Below are 12766 nucleotides of genomic sequence, written 5' to 3'. Positions count from 1 at the left end.
CTTCGCCAGGAGTGCTGCCTAAGCAAGGAGTGCTGCCTTCGCAGGGAGAAACTCCTCGATGCCTTCACTTACAATTTTAAAACTTTGACACCGCCAAGCGACTACCGTTCTCAGTACGTGATATCAATTTCAACTAGATACGACCTCACTGTCCCAGGCAAAAACACACTCAAAGGCGTAAATACAAACCGAAGAGAAACACGGATTACACAAACGCACGCAAAAGCTACGTTTTCGTCTTATGTACTTACAAATTAAACACTTTCCGTTACTCTCCTTTCATTCTACTGTGGAATCTAGTATTTTTTTACGTCGCCACACGGTCCTATATCAAAGCAAACTACGCTTACTGGGCCAGGCGGCGCGGCGTGTCTCTGCTCTTCGTGTTTCAAAACACGCTGCATAAACGTCCGTAACTCCTCGATGCCTTCACTTACAATTTTAAAACTTTGACACCGCCAAGCGACTACCGTTCTCAGTACGTGATATCAATTTCAACTAGATACGACCTCACTGTCCCAGGCAAAAACACACTCAAAGGCGTAAATACAAACCGAAGAGAAACACGGATTACACAAACGCACGCAAAAGCTACGTTTTCGTCTTATGTACTCACAAATTAAACACTTTCCGTTACTCTCCTTTCATTCTACTGTGGAATCTAGTATTTTTTTACGTCGCCACACGGTCCTATATCAAAGCAAACTACGCTTACTGGGCCAGGCGGCGCGGCGTGTCTCTGCTCTTCGTGTTTCAAAACACGCTGCATAAACGTCCGTAACTCCTCGATGCCTTCACTTACAATTTTAAAACTTTGACACCGCCAAGCGACTACCGTTCTCAGTACGTGATATCAATTTCAACTAGATACGACCTCACTGTCCCAGGCAAAAACACACTCAAAGGCGTAAATACAAACCGAAGAGAAACACGGATTACACAAACGCACGCAAAAGCTACGTTTTCGTCTTATGTACTTACAAATTAAACACTTTCCGTTACTCTCCTTTCATTCTACTGTGGAATCTAGTATTTTTTTACGTCGCCACACGGTCCTATATCAAAGCAAACTACGCTTACTGGGCCAGGCGGCGCGGCGTGTCTCTGCTCTTCGTGTTTCAAAACACGCTGCATAAACGTCCGTAACTCCTCGATGCCTTCACTTACAATTTTAAAACTTTGACACCGCCAAGCGACTACCGTTCTCAGTACGTGATATCAATTTCAACTAGATACGACCTCACTGTCCCAGGCAAAAACACACTCAAAGGCGTAAATACAAACCGAAGAGAAACACGGATTACACAAACGCACGCAAAAGCTACGTTTTCGTCTTATGTACTTACAAATTAAACACTTTCCGTTACTCTCCTTTCATTCTACTGTGGAATCTAGTATTTTTTTACGTCGCCACACGGTCCTATATCAAAGCAAACTACGCTTACTGGGCCAGGCGGCGCGGCGTGTCTCTGCTCTTCGTGTTTCAAAACACGCTGCATAAACGTCCGTAACTCCTCGATGCCTTCACTTACAATTTTAAAACTTTGACACCGCCAAGCGACTACCGTTCTCAGTACGTGATATCAATTTCAACTAGATACGACCTCACTGTCCCAGGCAAAAACACACTCAAAGGCGTAAATACAAACCGAAGAGAAACACGGATTACACAAACGCACGCAAAAGCTACGTTTTCGTCTTATGTACTTACAAATTAAACACTTTCCGTTACTCTCCTTTCATTCTACTGTGGAATCTAGTATTTTTTTACGTCGCCACACGGTCCTATATCAAAGCAAACTACGCTTACTGGGCCAGGCGGCGCGGCGTGTCTCTGCTCTTCGTGTTTCAAAACACGCTGCATAAACGTCCGTAACTCCTCGATGCCTTCACTTACAATTTTAAAACTTTGACACCGCCAAGCGACTACCGTTCTCAGTACGTGATATCAATTTCAACTAGATACGACCTCACTGTCCCAGGCAAAAACACACTCAAAGGCGTAAATACAAACCGAAGAGAAACACGGATTACACAAACGCACGCAAAAGCTACGTTTTCGTCTTATGTACTTACAAATTAAACACTTTCCGTTACTCTCCTTTCATTCTACTGTGGAATCTAGTATTTTTTTACGTCGCCACACGGTCCTATATCAAAGCAAACTACGCTTACTGGGCCAGGCGGCGCGGCGTGTCTCTGCTCTTCGTGTTTCAAAACACGCTGCATAAACGTCCGTAACTCCTCGATGCCTTCACTTACAATTTTAAAACTTTGACACCGCCAAGCGACTACCGTTCTCAGTACGTGATATCAATTTCAACTAGATACGACCTCACTGTCCCAGGCAAAAACACACTCAAAGGCGTAAATACAAACCGAAGAGAAACACGGATTACACAAACGCACGCAAAAGCTACGTTTTCGTCTTATGTACTTACAAATTAAACACTTTCCGTTACTCTCCTTTCATTCTACTGTGGAATCTAGTATTTTTTTACGTCGCCACACGGTCCTATATCAAAGCAAACTACGCTTACTGGGCCAGGCGGCGCGGCGTGTCTCTGCTCTTCGTGTTTCAAAACACGCTGCATAAACGTCCGTAACTCCTCGATGCCTTCACTTACAATTTTAAAACTTTGACACCGCCAAGCGACTACCGTTCTCAGTACGTGATATCAATTTCAACTAGATACGACCTCACTGTCCCAGGCAAAAACACACTCAAAGGCGTAAATACAAACCGAAGAGAAACACGGATTACACAAACGCACGCAAAAGCTACGTTTTCGTCTTATGTACTTACAAATTAAACACTTTCCGTTACTCTCCTTTCATTCTACTGTGGAATCTAGTATTTTTTTACGTCGCCACACGGTCCTATATCAAAGCAAACTACGCTTACTGGGCCAGGCGGCGCGGCGTGTCTCTGCTCTTCGTGTTTCAAAACACGCTGCATAAACGTCCGTAACTCCTCGATGCCTTCACTTACAATTTTAAAACTTTGACACCGCCAAGCGACTACCGTTCTCAGTACGTGATATCAATTTCAACTAGATACGACCTCACTGTCCCAGGCAAAAACACACTCAAAGGCGTAAATACAAACCGAAGAGAAACACGGATTACACAAACGCACGCAAAAGCTACGTTTTCGTCTTATGTACTTACAAATTAAACACTTTCCGTTACTCTCCTTTCATTCTACTGTGGAATCTAGTATTTTTTTACGTCGCCACACGGTGGGGTGTCGCATTGTCCTGCTGGAATTGTCCAAATCCGTCGGAATGCACAATGGACAGGATTCTTATGTACGTGGCACCTGTCAGAGTCGAATCTAGATGTATCAGGGGTCCCATATCAGCCAAAAACGGCACACACCCAACACCATTACAGAGCCTTCACCAGCATGAACAGTCCCTGCTGACATGCAGAGTCCTCGGATTCATTAGGTTTCCTCTATACCCGCACACGTCCATCCGCTCGATACAACTCTTACCTTTCATTTTCTTTGGTTGATAATACTAAGTTTATGACACTAGTTAAGTCATTAGATGCGAGGTATTCTTCGGCTTCCTGGAGGACCCTGACAAAAATACTTAAATTAAGGACGTTTATAGCAACGTACTGGCTGAAACAAAATATCAGTACAACGAAAAACCAGACAATGTGGGATATTTCACTTTTTTATTCACTTGATAGCTAGGTTCGAGCCAGGACCCATTTTCTTCCTTTTACGAGTTGCCACCCGCTCAGGATAGATGCGTTGCTTATAGCGACAATGAGGCAATAGAGCGACTGCTGTCAGGTACGTAGGTTGTTCTTGAACGTTAGCCAGATTATCTGAAAAACAATTAGAACCAGAGGCAAATCTGCTCGGCACACATGAGAGGAGTCAGGCATCACATCTGGATAAAGAGCGAGGACATCCTGGCCACCAATCGGTTTAATGGGAGTAACAGGAGAAAGTCGGTAAGCGGTCGTAGGAAAGGGTGACTTAAACGGAACAGACAAATTTAGAGGCGTCTCAGTTTTTCTGTTGTTTAATCATTGCAACACCAGAAATCCCAACGACTTCCCCACGCCTGCATGTTTAAGGAAGATGCTAGGACACACACCAGTTATCTCAGCTTCCTTTTTCGCACCATCGATCCCACCAGTAGAGCAGGAGTCAGCACTACAGTATATAACAACCAACAGACTCACTTCAGGGAGCGCTGTGTGAGGAGTAGATGTACCCAACTGCTCTCTGTCCTGTATACGACATCTCTTGTGTTGCACTGCGGACACAGCCAGTCTGCTAACAACAGTTTCACGACCCTGCAACGAAGTTCAAACTGAAAAGTCAGGAGCAGGTAGATGCGCATTCATCTGTTGCTCCATTCCACTTGGCCAAGACACGGCAACAATCTCGTGGGCAGTAGAAACGAGATCAGCTAACGCCAATTTCGACGCTGTTCCAAGGAGGACTTCAACACAAATACCCTCCACTACCATATTAGATCAGAGGTGGCCACTTTAGGTGATGAGAAAGAACGTCGCTACTTCCTCATTATATGTTGTATGAATGCGGTACTCACAAAACTGGAGATGGGAAGGAGTGTTGTTCTTTACTACCATCTCCACTAAATGGATCCTACTGTAACTCTGTGAAGGATATTGAGTGGACTAGCGTTCACGTCGTATACCCCTCACATCACTCTAAGAGACCAAAGTAAACTGTTGTTACACACGAGGACACGAAAACGCTGAGAGAAAGCTGTCCAGGTATGCACATTCTGTGGTGAGGCAGTAAACTGGCGACCCTCCCACCTCGATGCGGAACTACCCTTGGTCCACGGCTGCAGAAATATCATAGAAGAATCTATACCTTATGACGTCGTATTTGCAAATCAGATTTCTCTGGTCAGTGTGTTGCATTGGAACTGTTCACGAATTTCTGAGTGACTATTTACGCAACTTGTCTATAGAATGCGGCAGACGAATGCGTTGGCAACAAATTTCTCTGAACATTATTCGACAGTAGTCATTCATTTGATGTTCACAGGGGGCGTTCATAGGAAATACGAGCTCTGGAAAACGAGACAAGTCAATTCCCAGGTTTGAAGGTGTGGAGTACAGTAGAGGGATACAGTTCCCATGTTTGGTCAGTAAGTAGCTACAGAAGTATCCTTTTGTTGTACACTTTTCTTGTATGATTTGTACTTGCAGTTTTCACGTTTCTTTACAGTCGAGGCGTAGTTCTGTGTATTTTAAAAAAATGGTTCAAATGGCTCTGAGCACTATGGGACTTAACATCTGTGGTCATCAGTCCCCTAGAACTTAGAACTACTTAAACCTAACTAACCTAAGGACATCACATACAACCATGTCCGAGGCAGGATTCGAACCTGCGACCATAGCGGTCACGCGGTTCCAGACTGAAGCGCCTAGAACCACACAGCCACACTGGCCGGCTCTGTGTATTTTAGTGAGTTAGTAATTTGGACAGCATATTTCCATGAGGTAGTAGTTATGAGGATGAAGAGTGGTTGTTTGTCTTATACAATTGCCTGGCTTTTGGAATGGCTAGATTCAAGGTGTGTCTGGTTAGCATGGTTGAGGTGTGATGGTCAACACATTGGAGGAAATGGACAGGATGTCTGAACCCGGCCGCTCCTAATGTTTCCATAAACAGTACATCTTCTTGTCAATAAGAGTAGGGTTCACTTGGAACTTCTCCTTCATTGACTATGTTCTGCAACTTATCCACTGCCTCAATAAGAACAAATTTGTCGTCTTTGCAGCTCTTAACCTTCTGACTATGTGTGTGTGTGAGTGTGTGTATGTACAGGGGCAGGGACTAGCGTCTGTACCACTAGTATAGACGGAACACTACCGCCTGTTACTGCTCTCACCCAGCGCAATGTATTAATTTTCATCGCTAAAGTAGTCATTGCATTATCACACAATGGGTAAATAGTTCTTTATTTGTTTCTTTGTCACTGTGTTGTGTTTCTATCGAACTGCAGATGGTACACCGCTTTACTGTCTGCTGTTCTCATCTGAGAGTGTGTGCTTGCGTTTTGTTTTTGGAGCGAACGTGGAACGCCACATTCACGTTCAGGAGCAAGTGGAACAGGAAGTACGAGCTAGTCGCACAGAGAAAGAAATGAAAAAAATGTGAAGCTTCAGTCACAAACAAACACAGGAATAAATGCCAGTGTTCTACCAACTATTTAATTGACATTCGAATACTTATGTAACGATATGGCGCATAAAATCTTGTCCACTAGCGTAAATTCACTTGCTTTTCTTCAAGACCAGACCATGATTTCCACATGTCGTCAACCATATGTCTGCAACCCCTTGCACTCGTACTTAGACTAAACATATTCCCCAACAGGTGAGACATGTTATTTGACAATCAATTGTCAGGTATTGGCGGATAAATGCAATACTGCAATTCCTGTGTTGTTCATAAATACGATGGAATGTTTCCTCGGACATGCACGCGTCCGTATTTGCATGCATGTCCGAAAGGACATTACAGTGTACTTCTGAAGAACACAGGTAGAGCAGTATAGTACTGACCCACGAAAAGCTCTCGTGCGAAACAAAAATATTGACCAAAATTTTAGTCACACTCTTTAGTTTGTTTACGTCCGTAGGACATGTTTGAGTTGTGGTCCGATGGAAAGTCTGTATAGTTCTTTGTCATCAGCAGGACTGGAAATTATGAACTATGTGTCGCAAATTGACTTGCGCACCAGGATGTAACGTATGGATGCTAATATCTGTATCTAATGCTTTCAGGTGTACCTAGTGACGTAAGGAATTTCTGATACCTTCAACAATTCATTGCTTGCTTTTCCGATTTTTTTTGCACTACCTCACACTTCCTTCGGTTACCTACTTAACGATTCGTTGATATCTGAGGATGTGTCCTGTCAATCGATTCCTTCTATTAGTGGGACAGTGCCTCTATCGTTTCCTACCAGTTCGATCCTGTACCTCTTCATTATATATTCTATTTCGCCATCTTATCTTCAGAATTATTCTGTATCACATTTCAGATTCTGCTACGATGGGAGCATGACAGTTGTATTTCCTGCCTGCCATCATCCGCCCATAACACCAACGTACGGAGGGCGTGTGGGCTAATGTTGCAGGGCCAGACCTTCTGACACTCATCTGCACTGGTTGGTCCCCTCTAACTAAAGAACAGGCTGCCCCCCTCTTCGGGAACCATATGTTGGTCTGGCTGCTGTATAGACGCCCCTTCCACGTTGTTGCATCTGTAGTATGGCTGTCTGCATCACTGAGGCACGCAGGCCACCCCAGTCTTGCATAGCCTTCCTGCTAAACAGTGGAGGTGGATGTGGGACTAGACTATTGTAGCCTACGCTGTCCAATATTTTCCTTGGTTCATAAATGACATGAGGGTATCACAGGCTCTCTATATTGTTCCTTGCACTGATAATCGCCGGGTAAGATTGTCTAGACGTCTACTGAATCATTTTAGTCTTCTGGTCTTTCTTCATATTCTTATATAAAATTTATAAATTACGTATTTGTATCTCTAGGTATATAGATAAAACAGAATGAAGCGATTATCAGTGGCTGTAGATATTCCGTACGGAGCAAATTTATTCTAGATTCTTTATAGGTATTTTGTGTGAAACCCTTGTCGACACAGACAGTATGTAAGCGAGAACATTTCGTATCATAGATTTAGATGCGTCTGTGGATGAATTGTCGCATCAGAAATGAGCGATTTGTGTTGTGGAATGGTTTTAGACATAGGTATTTCACATAACCCCTGGAAAACAAATGAGTTGGTGTCAGGGCCAGAAGTCTAGCGGGCAGGTAACGCAGTGCCGTCATGGCAAGGAAGACGGATTCAACGTTTTGGAGGTACTGATTCTAAAGTGTGCAGCGGTTTCCGATTCGCAGCTCTTGCGTAACGATGGAAATTCTGAAGTTAATTTTACATTGTCTGTAATGCTTATCAATGTACTGGTAAGTGTTAGCTGCAGTCATGTGTCACCGCTGTAGTGGTTTTGGGTTGGCCCGTACGGTGGGCCCCAAACTGTACGGTCCCGGTCCGTGTCGCTGGCCTCCCACACGCCCTGCATTATAACGCCCACAGCCGCGCTGTCACAACCGGGACTCAGTTCGGAGCACAAACAGGATTTCAGCTGACCGCAAACCGCTAGCCGCCTGCGGTCGCAGCTGGGATATGACGCCAGCACTCTTGCCTGCTCTTCCCACACACACGCACGTAAGGAGCTGGAGTATTCCTGGCGCACATCCGCAACGATCTCGTTACGCAAACATGTGTTCCTGCGTCAGTGGCTTCCCACTAAAGGATAAACATGTCTTTAAAAGGCAAGTGCGTCTATACTGTACGGAGACCTGTGTGTAGCACATCCTGACACTTAACACTAGCTTTAAAATGGTTATGAATATTCCTAGCTATGTTTGGAAAGTCATTTACCCGCTTCACTGACACATATGTGAAAATGTGAAATATGCATTTGAGTATAATTAGTCCAGGACATTGTTCAGTTAAGCGAGTAGCAACAGTGTTTCTTGATCGCATCATACAATTGCACTCAGCAGAAGTAAATCTTATAAGATTGTTTTGAGAAACATTGTACTCAGAAAATAAAAGCATTATTATGGTATAAAGATTTTTACTTGTTGCGCCTTATCATATCCACCATGTTTTAAAATTTCACAAAGGTTCCGAAAATTACTTTCAGTTTTATTTGTGTCCTTATCAAAATATTAAACGAGAAACACGAGGTTTGAACATATTCTACATCTGTTGACTCATCAGTGAGAACACTGAATTTAGTGTGTCTCAGTTTTCTTGGTACTTCGTTCTGCGTTGTTATGGCTCTCTCCTATCACATTGTTTACAATCTGCAAACATTCAGTTCAACGCAGTTGAGTAGCATCTGAAATTTTAGAATCAGGTAAACAACTCTCGACTACGTCCTCCAGCTGATTTACTAGAATCAAAAGAAGACTGTTCTGCCACGAATCCTGTCAAGTAAACATTGGATGATTGAACAGTGGAAACACGCTGTACGGAGTGACGAATCACGGTACAGAATGTGGCGATCCGATGGCAGGGTGTGGGCATGGCGCATGCCCGGTGAACGTCATAGGCCGGCGTGTGTAGTGCCAACAGTAAAATGCGGAGGCAGTAGTGTTATGGTGCGGTCGTGTTTTCCATGAATGGGGCTTGCACGTCTTCTTCTTTTGCCTGGTACTATCATAGCACAGGCCTACATTAATCTTTTAAGCACCTTCTTGCTTCCCAATGTTGAAGAGCAATTCGGGGATGGTGATCGCATCTTTCAACACGGTCGAGCACCTGTTCATAATGCACGGTCTTTGGCGGAGTGGTTGGACTAAACAATCATCCCTGTAACGGACAGGCCTGCACAGATTCCTGACCTAACTCCTGTAGAACACCTTTGGGATGTTTTGGAGCCCGTGCCAGGCCTCACCGACAAACATCGATACCTCTCCTCAGTGCAGCACTCCGTGAAGAATGGGCTGCCATTCCCCAAGAAACTTTCCAGAACCTGATTGAACGTGTGCCTGCGAGAGGTGTCATCAAGGCTAAGGAAGGGCTAATACCATATTGAATTCCAGCGTTGCCGATGGAGGGTGCCACGAACTTGTGAATCATTTTCAGCCAGGTGTTCACATAGTTTCTTAATGGAAAAAATAAAAAGTATTCATATGATGTGGGCTATAAACTGAAAGTAATAGCGTATGCAGAAGAACATGGAAACAGAGCAGCTGAGTGGCATTTCGGACGTCCACCAATAGAAATGGTGGCTCCATCTTGGTGTGGGCTGTCTTCCATGGAACAGACTGGGTCCTCTGGCCCAGCTGAATCAATCGTTGGCTAGAGATGGTTATGCTCGGGTATTTGGTGAACATTTGCAGCCATTCATTGACTTTATCTTCCCAAACAACAGTGCGTCATGTCACCAGGACACAATTGTTCGCTACGGATTTGAAGAACAATCTGGACAGTTAGAGTGGATGATTTGGCCACCCGCACAGCTCTACCGCTCCTTCCTCCGCATCCGTGACCGGGATACTCTCACCCGCCACCGGCAATTACAGCGACACATCTGAAAACTCCTTACAACAAAAAAAAACGCCGGGACTGAGCCAAACGCAACACCACCCCTGGTCATGATGGCGTCATCTACCGCCACCTCGAGGAATCCCCCACATCCTTCCTGTCTGTACTTGCTACCTTCTACAATGTCCTCCTCTCCACTGGATTTTACCCCGACCTGTGGAAGACTTCCCATGTCCTGCTGTTCCCTAAACCTAACAAACCCCCCTCTGATACCTCTTCCTATCGTCCCATCTGCCTCACCTCCATGTTCAGTAAGGTCTTTGAGGCCATCCTCTCTCACCGTATTCACCGCCACCTTAACCAATACCACCTCCTTCCCCTTACCCAATGTGGCTTCCGGCCTTCCTTCTCTGCCAACGACCAGGCCCTTAACCTTACCAATCTTCTTTCCATCCAAATTAACTCCCGTTGCTCTGCTATCTTTGTTTCCCTTGATCTCCAGAACGCCTATGACCATGTCTGGCATCCCGGGCTCCTCTTCAGATGTATGCTGTCCCCATCAACTTCATCCATCTCGTTACTTCCTTCCTCTCCCATTGTCCCTCCTATGTGACTATCCACAGTTCCAACTCCAGTACTTTCTATCCCTCTGCCGGTGTGCCCCAAGGTTCTGTCCTTTCCCCTCTCTATCTCCTGTACACTGCTGATATGCCCAAACCTTCCCCACCTGTTCATCTTCGCCAGTTTGCTGATGACACCGCCTTCCTAGCCCTTTATCCTACCCTTCAATAGTCCCAACATACCCTCCTAACCAACCTTGACCAATTCACCACTTGGTGCAACCAGTGGTTCCTCCGTACAATCCCTCCATGACCCAGGCGATGATCATAGGCCGCACCACCTACTCCTTCCGCCTCCATGATTTCTACCTCACCATTTATGTCCGTCCTATCCACCTCATTCCTACCCTCAAATACCTAGGCCTCACAATCGACCGCCTCCTTACCTGGACTTCCCATCTCCTTACCATCCAAAACAAACCTCACAACCGCCTCTGCCTCCTGAAACTCCTGACCGGCCGGACGTGGGGTCTGCATCCTTCCACCATCCTTCACACCTACAAATCCTTGATCCGCCTCATCCCCTGTTATGCCAGTGTAGCTTGGATTTCCGCCCCTCCCCGGTTCTATAAAGCCCTCCAAATCCTCGAATGCCTTGCGCTCTGCCTCGCCTTCCACATCTGCCTTCTATCCCCCACGAGCATCCTCTATGACCTCATCCCCCTCCCCCACCTTCTCCTTTTCCTTGAACACATCCACACACTATGTATTGTCCGCCGCCTTGATCCCCCTCACCCCCAGGTGTCTCCCTTCCTCTCCACCCCAACCAGTTGCCACACCTTTACCATCTCCACACCCTCCATCTCAACTTCCACCATCTACCCCTCCCAGATGATGAGCTTCGCCCTGACATCTACTCTTCCTACCAAATCTAACCCCATCTTCCTGTCTCCTCCTGAGGGCTCCCTCTCCTCCCCCTTCCTCCTCCTGAGCGGCTTCCCCCTCCTACTTCCCTCCCTCTCTTGTGCCCTCTTTCAGCACTCCCTTCTGCCCTGTCTTCCCTCTTCATCTCCCACCACATGTATCTCCTGGCCTCTTCGTGTACCCGCTGACACCCCTATTCTCTTCATTCTGCCGCTTCCCCTGCTGCCCCTTGCTCTCCCTCCTTTTCCATCCGCTCTGACCTTTTCCCCGGCAGGTCCCACCTGGCAGTTTTATTCTTCATCGTGTGTGTTACAAGTGGGTTTTAAGTGTGTTGTTCTGGAGTTTTTTTAATACTGTGGCTGACTCTTAACCTGTGCATGTCCATTCAGTGTCTTCTCCGTGTTTGAAGCATCGCCAACTGTGTTTTTTAACTTCCTGGTGAGTTTTTTAACTGTCCCCTGTGATCGTCTCCATGTCAGTCTAATTTTGTTCCCCTTTTTTTATTGCCTTATGTATGTAACATTTCTTCTTATTTTAGTTGTCATGTCGCTCGGCTGAAGAGCGGCGGATTGTGCTGCTGACAGCCCTCCCCTGCCCATATGGGGCAAACCTCAGCCAAGTGCGCAGTACGTGGGATGGTGGACCAAAGTGCGCGAGAGGCTGGTGTAGCCGACTCGGACAAGTCTGTTACAGTAAGCAAATACATTGGTGACTAAGGAAAACTCACTGTACGTCGATGCTTTCAGGTCCGTTAAGCATAAACTATCAAACCGATTACGTGACTACTTATAACAGGTCGACCAAACCGCCCTCACACCGAGGTGAAATAATGTTGAGGTGGACTGATACAAGAAGGTGAAAATGAGCGCTTATTTTCGTTTTGAAAATGTTGGTTTTAGCCTATAGCCACAGTTTGTTTATTTTTCCTCCCAGCTACCAGTTGCGGTACACACTACCATCGTCAGGCCATCCTCTGGCATGCGTTCGTGACCCTCACTTCCGAAGTAACTGTGTCAGATTTATGTATTTGACACGTTACATCTACTTGGGAAGTAAACGTAACCAGTAGCAAAATAAATAAACTGCTACTCAAGACTAAAACAAAAAAAAAAATTCAGTATTGTATTCGTCGTTGTTCGACTGATAGTGTGTGAGGAATATGTATTTTTATATGTAAATTGAGGTG

The sequence above is a fragment of the Schistocerca cancellata genome, unplaced genomic scaffold (assembly GCF_023864275.1).
Source record: "Schistocerca cancellata isolate TAMUIC-IGC-003103 unplaced genomic scaffold, iqSchCanc2.1 HiC_scaffold_1150, whole genome shotgun sequence".
In the NCBI taxonomy this organism is placed as follows: domain Eukaryota; kingdom Metazoa; phylum Arthropoda; class Insecta; order Orthoptera; family Acrididae; genus Schistocerca; species Schistocerca cancellata.
This window is presented reverse-complemented; position numbering follows the sequence as displayed.